The following is an 11,858-nucleotide window of genomic DNA, read 5'->3' as shown; positions in this document are numbered from 1 at the left end:
TTATTTTGAAAGTGTGTTTCCTGTCTGTGAGGGTGTGTGTGTAGGGAAACTTCACCACAAAGTCATTTTAGCATTTAAATGCTAAAAAGTGGATAAAATATTATGAAAGGCTTTTATTTTGAAAGTGTTTCCTGTCTGTGAGGGTGTGTGTGTGTCTGTCTCCACTGTGTATGTTGAGGGCGAAAAACTCAGGTAAAGTGTGTGGACACAGCTCTGAGGCTGATTACATGATCTCATGCAGCTGTGTCCGTTACCATGACAATGACTGCTGCCCGCCTGCTGAGTCATGTGAGCCAAATGCAAAGGCAGGCTGGAAAATTGCTGAGACTATGCCTCGCAAAATGCTCAAAATATGAAAAGGTATTAGTCCTATCGAAACAATCCAAAAACTGTGAGTGACAAAAGGCTTCAATGAACACACTGATGTACTTTATTTGAAGATACTCCATAAAATGAAGGCGTGGTGGCGATTTTAAAACAGCCCCCCGTTTGTGATTTGATTAGAATTTAAGAACCTCTGTTATAATGGGCTCCAATGGGAGTTTCAGACGGCACTCTCTCTGCTTCTGGACACTTGGTGAAAGAACCGTCAGTCCTGTCACTATGAGAGTTACATTTACTGAAAGAAGACAAAAATACCTACATTCTGATGTATAGTTTGTTTATGTAAGATTAAAGTTGACTGAAGGAAAGAAGGAAAAGAAGGAAAAAAGTTGCTAAAAGTGGAAGCTGAAAAGTTAGAGTGCGTGTGATGTCACCCACTCTAGCTGCTCCAACATTCCGCAATACACACTAATGGAAAAGTTGAAAAAGCTCCAAAAGTTGCCTAAAACTAAAACTGCGATTATTCAAAAAGTATAAAAGATACAAAGAAGCTGATCAACACAGAAAAAGTTGAAAGGGACTAGACCCGTATAAACTTTAAATGAAGTTTCTACTCCAAAGTATGACGACACAAGAGGCAGATGAAAAGTGGCAAGTTGAAGGGAAGTTTTAAGTGGCTTCCATTCATTTTCAATGGGAAGAAAAGTTGATAAAAAGTGAAATATAATAAAAAGTATAAAAGTTATTAATGAGAAAAGTAATAGCCCACATGTCCTAAAAGAGACCTACGATTAGGAAGTGGAACGGAGTTTCTACGACAAACCGTCTAGGAGGAGATAGTGACCGAAAAACGGCGAAATAAAAATAATAATAATAATAACTAGAAAAGGCAATTTCCAAGGAAATTACGTGGGAGAGCTGTTAAGTCGCCCGGTAGAGGCCGACCGCTCAGAAGCTGCTGAGAGCAGAGGCGTTTGCACGTTCAAAGCCGCAAACGCTGAAGAGAGATAAATACAAACAAAAAGAGAAAGAAAGAAGATGACAATAAAAGAAAAAATCCAAAATACCAAGAAAAGTTGAATTAAGAAAAGAAAAAAAGTAGAAAGTAACAATGGAAGTAAATAGCTAAAAAGGTGATATTTAAAGTGTAAAGAAACAGAAAAAGAAGCAAAGTAAAAAGTTGCTATTGAAAGTGTAAAGAAAAAAGTAAGAAGTGAAAAAGCAACAACTTGATTAACAAAAGTGGAAAGAAGTAGTAAGAAACAAAGGAAAAGGTTAATATTCCCAAAGTTAAAAGAAACAAAGAAAGAAGCAAAGTAAAAAAGTTGCTATTAAAAGTGTAAAGGAAGAAGTGAAAAAGCAACAACTTGATTAACAAAAGTGGAAAGAAGTAGTAAGAAACAAAGGAAAAGGTTAATATTCCCAAAGTTAAAAGAAACAAAAAAAGAAGCAAAGTAAAAAAGTTGCTATTAAAGTGTAAAGAAAAAAGCTAGAAGTAACTACTTAGAAATGAAGGAACCATTTTAATGCTGAAAAACTGTTGAAAAAAAAAAGTTGAAAAGAGCTTTTAATTTGAAAGTGTGTTTCCTGTCTGTGTCTGTGTGGTAGTTTGTGTGTCCACTGTAGGGAGACTTCAAATCAAACTCATTTTAGCATTTAAATGCTAAATAATTAAAATAAGAATGATAAAAGGCTTTTATTTTGAAAGTGTGTTTCCTGTCTGTGAGGGTGTGTGTGTAGGGAAACTTCACCACAAAGTCATTTTAGCATTTAAATGCTAAAAAGTGGATAAAATATTATGAAAGGCTTTTATTTTGAAAGTGTTTTTCCTATCTGTGAGGGTGTGTGTGTAGGGAAACTTCACCACAAAGTCATTTTAGCATTTAAATGCTAAAAAGTGGATAAAGTATTATGAAAGGCTTTTATTTTGAAAGGGTATTTCCTGTCTGTGAGGGTGTGTGTCTGTGTGTGTCTCCACTGTGTCTGTTGAGGGAGAAAAACTCAGGTAAAGTGTGTGGACACAGCTCTGAGGCTGATTACATGACGTCATGCAGCTGTGTCCGTTACCATGACAATGACTGCTGCCCGCTGCCTGCCTGCTGAGTCATGTGAGCCAAATGCAAAGGCAGGCTGGAAAAGTGCTGAGACTATGCCTCGCAAAATGCTCAAAATATGAAAAAGTATTAGTCCTATCGAAACAATTCAAAAACTGTGAGTGACAAAAGGCTTCAATGAACACACTGATGTACTTTATTTGAAGATACTCCATAAAATGAAGGCGTGGTGGCGATTTTAAAACAGCCCCCCGTTTGTGATTTGATTAGAATTTAAGAACCTCTGTTATAATGGGCTCCAATGGGAGTTTTGACGGCACTCTCTCTGCTTCTGGACACTTGGAGAAAGAACCGTCAGTCCTGTCACTATGAGAGTTACATTTACTGAAAGAAGACAAAAATACCTACATTCTGATGTATAGTTTGTTTATGTAAGATTAAAGTTGACTGAAGGAAAGAAGGAAAAGAAGGAAAAAAGTTGCTAAAAGTGGAAGCTGAAAAGTTAGAGTGCGTGTGATGTCACCCACTCTAGCTGCTCCAACATTCCGCAATACACACTAATGGAAAAGTTGAAAAAGCTCCAAAAGTTGCCTAAAACTAAAACTGCGATTATTCAAAAAGTATAAAAGATACAAAGAAGCTGATCCACCCAGAAAAAGTTGAAAGGATCTAGACCCGTATAAAGTTTAAATGAAGTTTCTACTCCAAAGTATGATGACACAAGAGGCAGATGAAAAGTGGCAAGTTGAAGGGAAGTTTTAAGTGGCTTCCATTCATTTTCAATGGGAAAAAAAGTTGATAAAAAGTGAAATATAATAAAAAGTATAAAAGTTATTAATAAGAAAAGTAATAGCATAGATCTCCTAAAAGAGACCTACGTTTAGGAAGTGGAACGAAGTTTCTACGACAAACCGTCTAGGAGGAGATAGTGACCGAAAAACGGCGAAATAATAATAATAATAAAGAAAAGGATCTCATAAGTGTGAGAGCTGTGCTTACAGCTCTCCCACTAATAAAGAGAAAGGATCTCAATAGTGTGAGAGCTGTGCTTACAGCTCTCCCACTAATAATAAAGAGAAAGGATCTCAATAGTGTGAGAGCTGTGCTTACAGCTCTCCCACTAACTAGAAAAGGCAATTTCCAAGGAAATTACGTGGGAGAGCTGTTAAGTCGCCCGGTAGAGGCCGACCGCTCAGAAGCTGCTGAGAGCAGAGGCGTTTGTACGTTCAAAGCCGCAAACGCTGAAGAGAGATAAATACAAACAAAAAGAGAAAGAAGAAGATGACAAGAAAAGGAAAAAATCCAAAATCCCAGGAAAAGTTGAATTCAGAAAAGAAAAAAGTAGAAAGTAACAATGGAGGAAGTAAATAAGTAAAAAGTTGATATTTAAAGTGTAAAGAAACAGAAAAAGAAGCAAAATGAAAAGTTGCTATTGAAAGTGTAAAGAAAAAAGTAAGAAGTGAAAAAGCAACAACTTGATTAACAAAAGTGGAAAGAAGTAGTAAGAAACAAAGGAAAAGGTAAATATTCCCAAAGTTAAAAGAAACAAAGAAAGAAGCAAAGTAAAAAAGTTGCTATTAAAAGTGTAAAGGAAGAAGTGAAAAAGCAACAACTTGATTAACAAAAGTGGAAAGAAGTAGTAAGAAACAAAGGAAAAGGTAAATATTCCCAAAGTTAAAAGAAACAAAAAAAGAAGCAAAGTAAAAAAGTTGCTATTAAAGTGTAAAGAAAAAAGCTAGAAGTAACTACTTAGAAATGAAGGAACCATTTTAATGCTGAAAAACTGTTGAAAAAAAAAAAAGTTGAAAAGAGCTTTTAATTTGAAAGTGTGTTTCCTGTCTGTGTCTGTGTGGTAGTTTGTGTGTCCACTGTAGGGAGACTTCAAAACAAACTCATTTTAGCATTTAAATGCTAAATAATTAAAATAAGAATGATAAAAGGCTTTTATTTTGAAAGTGTGTTTCCTGTCTGTGAGGGTGTGTGTGTAGGGAAACTTCACCACAAAGTCATTTTAGCATTTAAATGCTAAAAAGTGGATAAAATATTATGAAAGGCTTTTATTTTGAAAGTGTTTCCTGTCTGTGAGGGTGTGTGTGTGTGTCTGTCTCCACTGTGTATGTTGAGGGAGAAAAACTCAGGTAAAGTGTGTGGACACAGCTCTGAGGCTGATTACATGACGTCATGCAGCTGTGTCCGTTACCATGACAATGACTGCTGCCCGCCTGCTGAGTCATGTGAGCCAAATGCAAAGGCAGGCTGGAAAATTGCTGAGACTATGCCTCGCAAAATGCTCAAAATATGAAAAGGTATTAGTCCTATCGAAACAATCCAAAAACTGTGAGTGACAAAAGGCTTCAATGAACACACTGATGTACTTTATTTGAAGATACTCCATAAAATGAAGGCGTGGTGGCGATTTTAAAACAGCCCCCCGTTTGTGATTTGATTAGAATTTAAGAACCTCTGTTATAATGGGCTCCAATGGGAGTTTCAGACGGCACTCTCTCTGCTTCTGGACACTTGGTGAAAGAACCGTCAGTCCTGTCACTATGAGAGTTACATTTACTGAAAGAAGACAAAAATACCTACATTCTGATGTATAGTTTGTTTATGTAAGATTAAAGTTGACTGAAGGAAAGAAGGAAAAGAAGGAAAAAAGTTGCTAAAAGTGGAAGCTGAAAAGTTAGAGTGCGTGTGATGTCACCCACTCTAGCTGCTCCAACATTCCGCAATACACACTAATGGAAAAGTTGAAAAAGCTCCAAAAGTTGCCTAAAACTAAAACTGCGATTATTCAAAAAGTATAAAAGATACAAAGAAGCTGATCAACACAGAAAAAGTTGAAAGGGACTAGACCTTTATAAACTTTAAATGAAGTTTCTACTCCAAAGTATGACGACACAAGAGGCAGATGAAAAGTGGCAAGTTGAAGGGAAGTTTTAAGTGGCTTCCATTCATTTTCAATGGGAAGAAAAGTTGATAAAAAGTGAAATATAATAAAAAGTATAAAAGTTATTAATGAGAAAAGTAATAGCCCACATGTCCTAAAAGAGACCTACGATTAGGAAGTGGAACGGAGTTTCTACGACAAACCGTCTAGGAGGAGATAGTGACCGAAAAACGGCGAAATAAAAATAATAATAATAATAATAAAGAGAAAGGATCTCAATAGTGTGAGAGCTGTGCTTACAGCTCTCCCACTAATAATAAAGAAAAGGATCTCAATAGTGTGAGAGCTGTGCTTACAGCTCTCCCACTAATGAGAGCTGTGCTTACAGCTCTCCCACTAATTATCTGACACAACTAACAGCAGAAGAGGAAATTGGAGGAAGCTGATCAAGATGGATTGAAAACATACTATGAAAACCATAATCACACAACACCAGACAAGCTTTGACATGCAACCGTCAAGGGAGGAGGAAGAGAAGTTGGTCAAAGCACACTTGGCAAGAGGATCTCCAAGCAGGCTTCCAGAAAATGGGATACAACTGGTATCAGATAGAGTAGAAAGTAAATGACTGACACTTATTCTACCCCACTTGGTCCTGGCCTTTAAAAAAAGACAAAGAAGCCTACGTCTGTAGATGACGTTGTGTAATAAGTACATTTGCTGCTCGGGGAGAAGTATAAGACCCTGCTTCACTTTTATTAAAGTTTTTGCCCAAAGAACATTACCTCATATATGATTTAATGTGCCACAATTAAAAGTTTCCTAAACTTTTGATAACTTCTCATTAAGGTTGATGGTCCTGAACAAGCCAGCTTTGATGTCAGTGTGAGGAAGTGGAACCTACTCAGTGGAAACTAGGTCAAATATGAAATCATCTTTACCCGTGATGAGTGTGTCTCCAGTGAACACAGCTAACATTGTAATGAACAAGACCAGGTCTGTCTATTTCAAAGGCCTTTAAATTGGACTGACATGCAGACGCTGTAGAGGACAGGTCATTAACATAATTTCACCTGAATGTCCCTTAAGCTTTTGAGGCTTCCTGTACTATGAGTATTGCAATTATGAAAGCAGTGAATAATGACCAGGGCCCCTAAATGGTTCAGATATATTGTTTCAAGTTTTAAATTAAATGTTGCCATAGAGTCAGTTATACTAAATTTATAAACAACACAAAAACTGTAAAAAAAAGTCAAACTTTATGTTCAAATTTGCATTTATCATGATGGCAGATTTACCTTACAAGCTTCTGTTTTTTAAAAATAAGACATAAATGAAGAAAATAATAAAACAAGCTTTTCAGTTACTGTTGTCTCCCAAGTTGAGGTCCAAACAGATTTTATCACCATAGGTGATTTATGTTTTTTATTTATTTATTTTATAACCCATAGGTGATCAAATATTTAGTTTGTTTTTTCTGAAATGTGGACTTAAATTGTCAATTATATCTAATAACACACACAGTTTTCCATATGCCCACTCAATTCAAATATTCACAGAGCAGGTTAGAAAATGTAAGTGAACCCCTAGGCTAATGACATCTATAAAATCTGAAAAAAATGGTCTAAAATTTCTTCGGAATTTTACCTAAATATGTAAAACCTTGGACAAAACAAAATTCTTTTTGCTAAGCCACCTAGGCTCAGTGTCCAACAATCAAAGATAAGAGCACCATCCCCACTGTGAAACACAGACGAGGCTCAGTTATGCTATTACGCTGCTTTGCATCAAATCTGTGCAGAGCACAATGAAATCATAACGTTATTATTCTGGAAAGAAACACACTGGCCAGTGTCAGAGCACTCTCTTGATTGCAGGTCATGCCTCCTTCAGCAGAGCATAATGACCAAAAACATACACCTAAAAGCACCAAGAATACATGAATAGAGGAAACTGAAGTGTCCTGATCTTCATCCAACTGAAACTCACTGATCAGACCCGAGAGAACTGGAAAAGTTCGCTTCAGAGTAGAGGAACAAGTCTGAGTATGAGTTCTTTTGGGGAAACAACATGGTAAACATAACAATTTATGATTTTATGTGAAATCTTATATTTTGCAAACAAAACCTCTTACTCAAATTTCCACACCTTGATGTTATATTTAGACATCACATGCAGAAAACAGCTGACAAGTTTTCAAGCAACTGCTACTTTTGATCTCGGTGTAAAGGTGTTTGTGGCCCGGCTCCTCCGGTGGCATGAATATCATTAGAATAAAATCAGCAGCAATTAGCTTTTCACACATTTCACACATTGCCTCAGGAGGAAAGGGAGAACTTGAAGATTAGCACACATGCATAGACAAACTCAACGCAGATGTTTAACTTGTTCTAAATTATTTGGGCAGAAATAAAGAGAAAGAAGATCACTATGAAGAGTCATCCCACTAAAGGCAATAAAGGAAACCATGCACACTAATAATCTTTTCCTCTGCTGGAACCCAGTGATTAAATGAGCACAGGATGAAAAACTGAATTGAGTTGTTGCTTTTGATAAATAGCATTTCCATATGACTCATACTGTATGGAAGCAAAGCTACATTCTCTAAATTGTAATGTTTTGTTTCAGAAAATTGTTTATTATTGAAGTCATCTGCATGGGAACATGAGTCAGTTATGGCATAAATGTTCTAGGTTTAAAAAAGAATTCACACCAATTAACAACATTTAGGAGACGTGCAGTGATGTTTGATAAGAATGTGCAACACTTTCTCTGGCAAATGTATTTTATAACAAAAAACATTCAATCTTACAACTTTCATCATGAGTGTACATTGATTAATTGATTGCAGCAATGTTGTGGTGGACACAGCAAACAAGCTGTGAACAAAAAACATAGAATTAAGAAGCTACAAGATCAGAGAGTTCGATAGTCCATGTCACGCTATTTATTCGGTTAAAATAATATATCTTCTCAAATGAAATATTACAACATTTCCTGTAGCTGTTGAATTTCCACCTGATCTAAAATCCTGGCAAAATTGCATTTTAAATTTCGTTACTTCCCACTGAGTTTTTCACTTTAAGCTCCAGCGTTCTTTAAATGTGCCTCTGGCACTTGACAGCAGTTTTTAGAGGTCAGTCTGTACCTGATTGAGCAAATAATGACTTTGTAACTCTGCAGGTGGTGATTTAAAAATATCTGAAAAAGGCAGGAGTGCTATCAGACATAAGTTACTGAAGAATGAGACGGAATATTTAGGAATAGTGGGTATAGAGTAGGCAATGTAGTACAGTGTGTAGAGAGGACAGTGATGGCTCCCTGAGTGTGCTTCCCAGCACAAAGGAGCAGTGATGAAAACTGACAACCTAATGAAGATGTCTGACCCACAGTAGCTGAGGTAAACATAAATTAAAGACACGGCCAAAATCCTGATGATTTTAGATTAAATAACCCAACATTTAAAGACTAAAATAAGACTAAAGAGAAAAACAGACAGACAGAAAAATAGAAAATGCCCAAACCACATATACAATGAAAGGGAAGTAAAGGAAGATAAGGACCTGAAGTCAGATACAGTTAAAATCAAATAGCAGCACGACAAAGCAGGACTTAAATCATCCCTCAGCTTTTTCACCTTGTAAAATTTATTTAGCAGCTTATGTTTCTTCCCCATTTCCCCCTTAACAATGATGTTGTTGTTTGTCGAGCAGTGCCAGCTGAAGTGTCCGAAGCGGCAGTCGAATGGTTACAGCGAGTGCCAAATACTAACCACACTGTCCCCAGTTTGGTTTTGGTTGGAGACCATTGCTGCATGTTGTACCCTCGCTATCTTTGTATAGTTCCTGTCTGCAACTTTGCAACTCGGCGTTAATAATGTCAAATATGCATGAGGAAAAGCCTTGCCAGCTGAGCTCACTGCTGGTGTTTCCTTTTATACCGTATGACTATTATTACTAGGGGTTAAAAAAAGTAACCATCATTTATTTATAACTTCTAATTTATGAATCAGCCTGTATGTCAGAAGGTGCATATAAATTTTGATTATAAAGTGCAAATCTAAATATTGTTTTGCACATGTGAATAAATGTGTGAAAAAGTTGCTTTCGCTAAATACATATAAATAAATGTGTGTGTGTGTGTGTGTGTATGTGTATTGAATGATTCTCAATTGTTTACTAAAATTCATTTACATTTACAAATTTAGACACATTTACAAAGATGTAAAAACTTATGCAAAACATATCAAGCTGTAACAGCCAAGATTGATATCAGGCTTTAAGTACTTTAATAGACTCTGAATGCATTGAATTTCAAATTATGTTGAGTTGACATATCAGTAGCAGCGATTGTAGAAATTTGTGCTTCTAGTTACTTTAAAATAAATATGTCCCCTCATCATCAAAGCATTTTAGTTTACAATTACAATGCTTTACAATTACAAGTACCCTTTTTTTTTTACCTGTTGACATCTATTTTTGATAACATTTTGGAGAGTGGAGTTGGGAGAGAGCACACAGCAAGTCCAGCTGTTACTAAATGGCACTTTTGAAAATACCATGAACTGCATGACTGAGAGTCTCCACAAACATTTGTTTAGCACTACTTCAACTTCACATTAAAATGTAGCATTTGCACCATACAAAAAATATGTCAGCTAACATTATTAATCACTGAGACTTAAATCCACATTTTGTTCTCTCCCTCTGTTTTAGGCAGAACAAGAATGCTATTAAGTAGATCTCTAATGAAATTATCTTCTATGCTAAATCCCTCCAACCCCAAGTTACAGTTACATCACCAAGAGAACACAAATTTAATTATATAAATGGGTCAGTTCTACAAACACATTTAACCCGATGGTAAAAATGTGATAAGTTTAGCTACACCAGCAGCCCCAGGAACCTGAAAGGTCCACACTGTCGTGAGTGTCCTTAATGATAGCATGGCACACTGCACTGTTGCATCTTAAATTGTGTTATGAAGTGTATCACACTAATAATCAATTATAAATACTTATAAATAGGCAAACTGCCAAGTATTGGTTTTACATACCACGACTTTGTCTTGGTGATGAGTTGCAAAACTAGACGGAACTGAGGTTTGAGTTTTGGTGGAGCGTCTGCTAGAAGGGCGAATTTAAAAAATTCTGTCAAGGGTGGTAGGGGTTAGACCACAATATCTATTACATACTGGTATCCTGTGGTAATTTTGTGTTTCTTTACTGTTGCTTGATTTTTATCAAGCATTATTAATGGATAGTTATTAAGGAGTCTTCGGCCCTGCTGCCCACTGACAACACTTTTAGAATACAGCCAGAGAATTCCCGTACACATTCAATAATGAACCAAGTTACTGTGAGTAGCAATAAATCTGTACCCTTTCTGTGAACAAGTAACAACATTTTGTTCCGTTTCAGTGTGTCACGGTTTCCAGTCTGATTAGCTGTGCGTTCAGTGTTAGTGAGGAGCATCTCTGCATGGAAACTTTATGTATGAGCTTTGTGCCACGTTACTGTGAGCTTGTTGTTCCCACACAGAGAAGGTCGGGGGCTAGGATACTAGTGTGTGTGCATGAGTACTGAGAATACTAGTGCAATGTATGACAGACCGGTGTGTGCACAGTGGAGCCTTGTCCACATGGGAACCCATTATGTGTTGGGACACAGCAAATTATGCACATTATGTGTTGGGACACATAATGTTTCAGACAGCATAACTTCCATTTTTACTGTCAGTTAATTTCTTAACCATAAATTGATTAAGTGGAACTTTAAATTAATTTATCAAGGGGAATGCAAACTTTGGCACCAATGTAATTTAGATTTCTTTTTCACTATGACATGTTTTTTACATGTATAACATATATAACATGTTTTTTACACACTCTGAACATTTGTACTAGCTGAATGTGCTTTAATATTATTATGTCAGATTCAGGGTTAAGTTTGCATTCCTTTACATTTAATTTATCTTATTCCTGGCTGTGTTGCAGCACACGCACACCCGGAGACAGGCAGACAGAGAGGGATCAAACCAAAGGTCAAAATAAAAACATGAGCTAATACACGAACAATTACACAACATGCATTTCTCTTGACAGCGGACAGTCAAAGACCCAATCCAAGAAACAGCTGCCATTAACTACTTTTGTATATTCTACAAACACGCACAGACTAATGTATCCAAACCTGGCTGGTAATGCTAATGAAGGTATCATTCTGCAAAGCATGAGCATGTTGAGCAACCAATCAAGATGCATTCATTCAGGTGGGCTAGATTCTACAATAAATTACAGAAATCATTTTTAAAGTAATGTGAATTATACAGTTAGATTAACTTGAAGTCAAATGTTAAACTTTACATGAACTTTTAAAAATCATACTGTTTATAAATTATACTGTTTTAAATAACATGAAAACATAGCAGTGCTTCAGGGTTCCTCAGGCCTTTGCAGCGGGAGCTTGACCGGCCCGTTGCCACTGTTGCTGCCTCAGTACACGTGGACACAGTTTTTCAAGCTTCTTAGCAAGTTTATTGTTCCAGTTATTCCAGAGAACTTACCAACAGTCACCATGAAGAACCAGTCTG

This window comes from Channa argus, chromosome 2, assembly GCF_033026475.1.
Source record: "Channa argus isolate prfri chromosome 2, Channa argus male v1.0, whole genome shotgun sequence".
Taxonomy (NCBI): domain Eukaryota; kingdom Metazoa; phylum Chordata; class Actinopteri; order Anabantiformes; family Channidae; genus Channa; species Channa argus.
The sequence above is the reverse complement of the archived record's forward strand: the minus strand, read 5'-3'. Positions refer to the sequence as shown.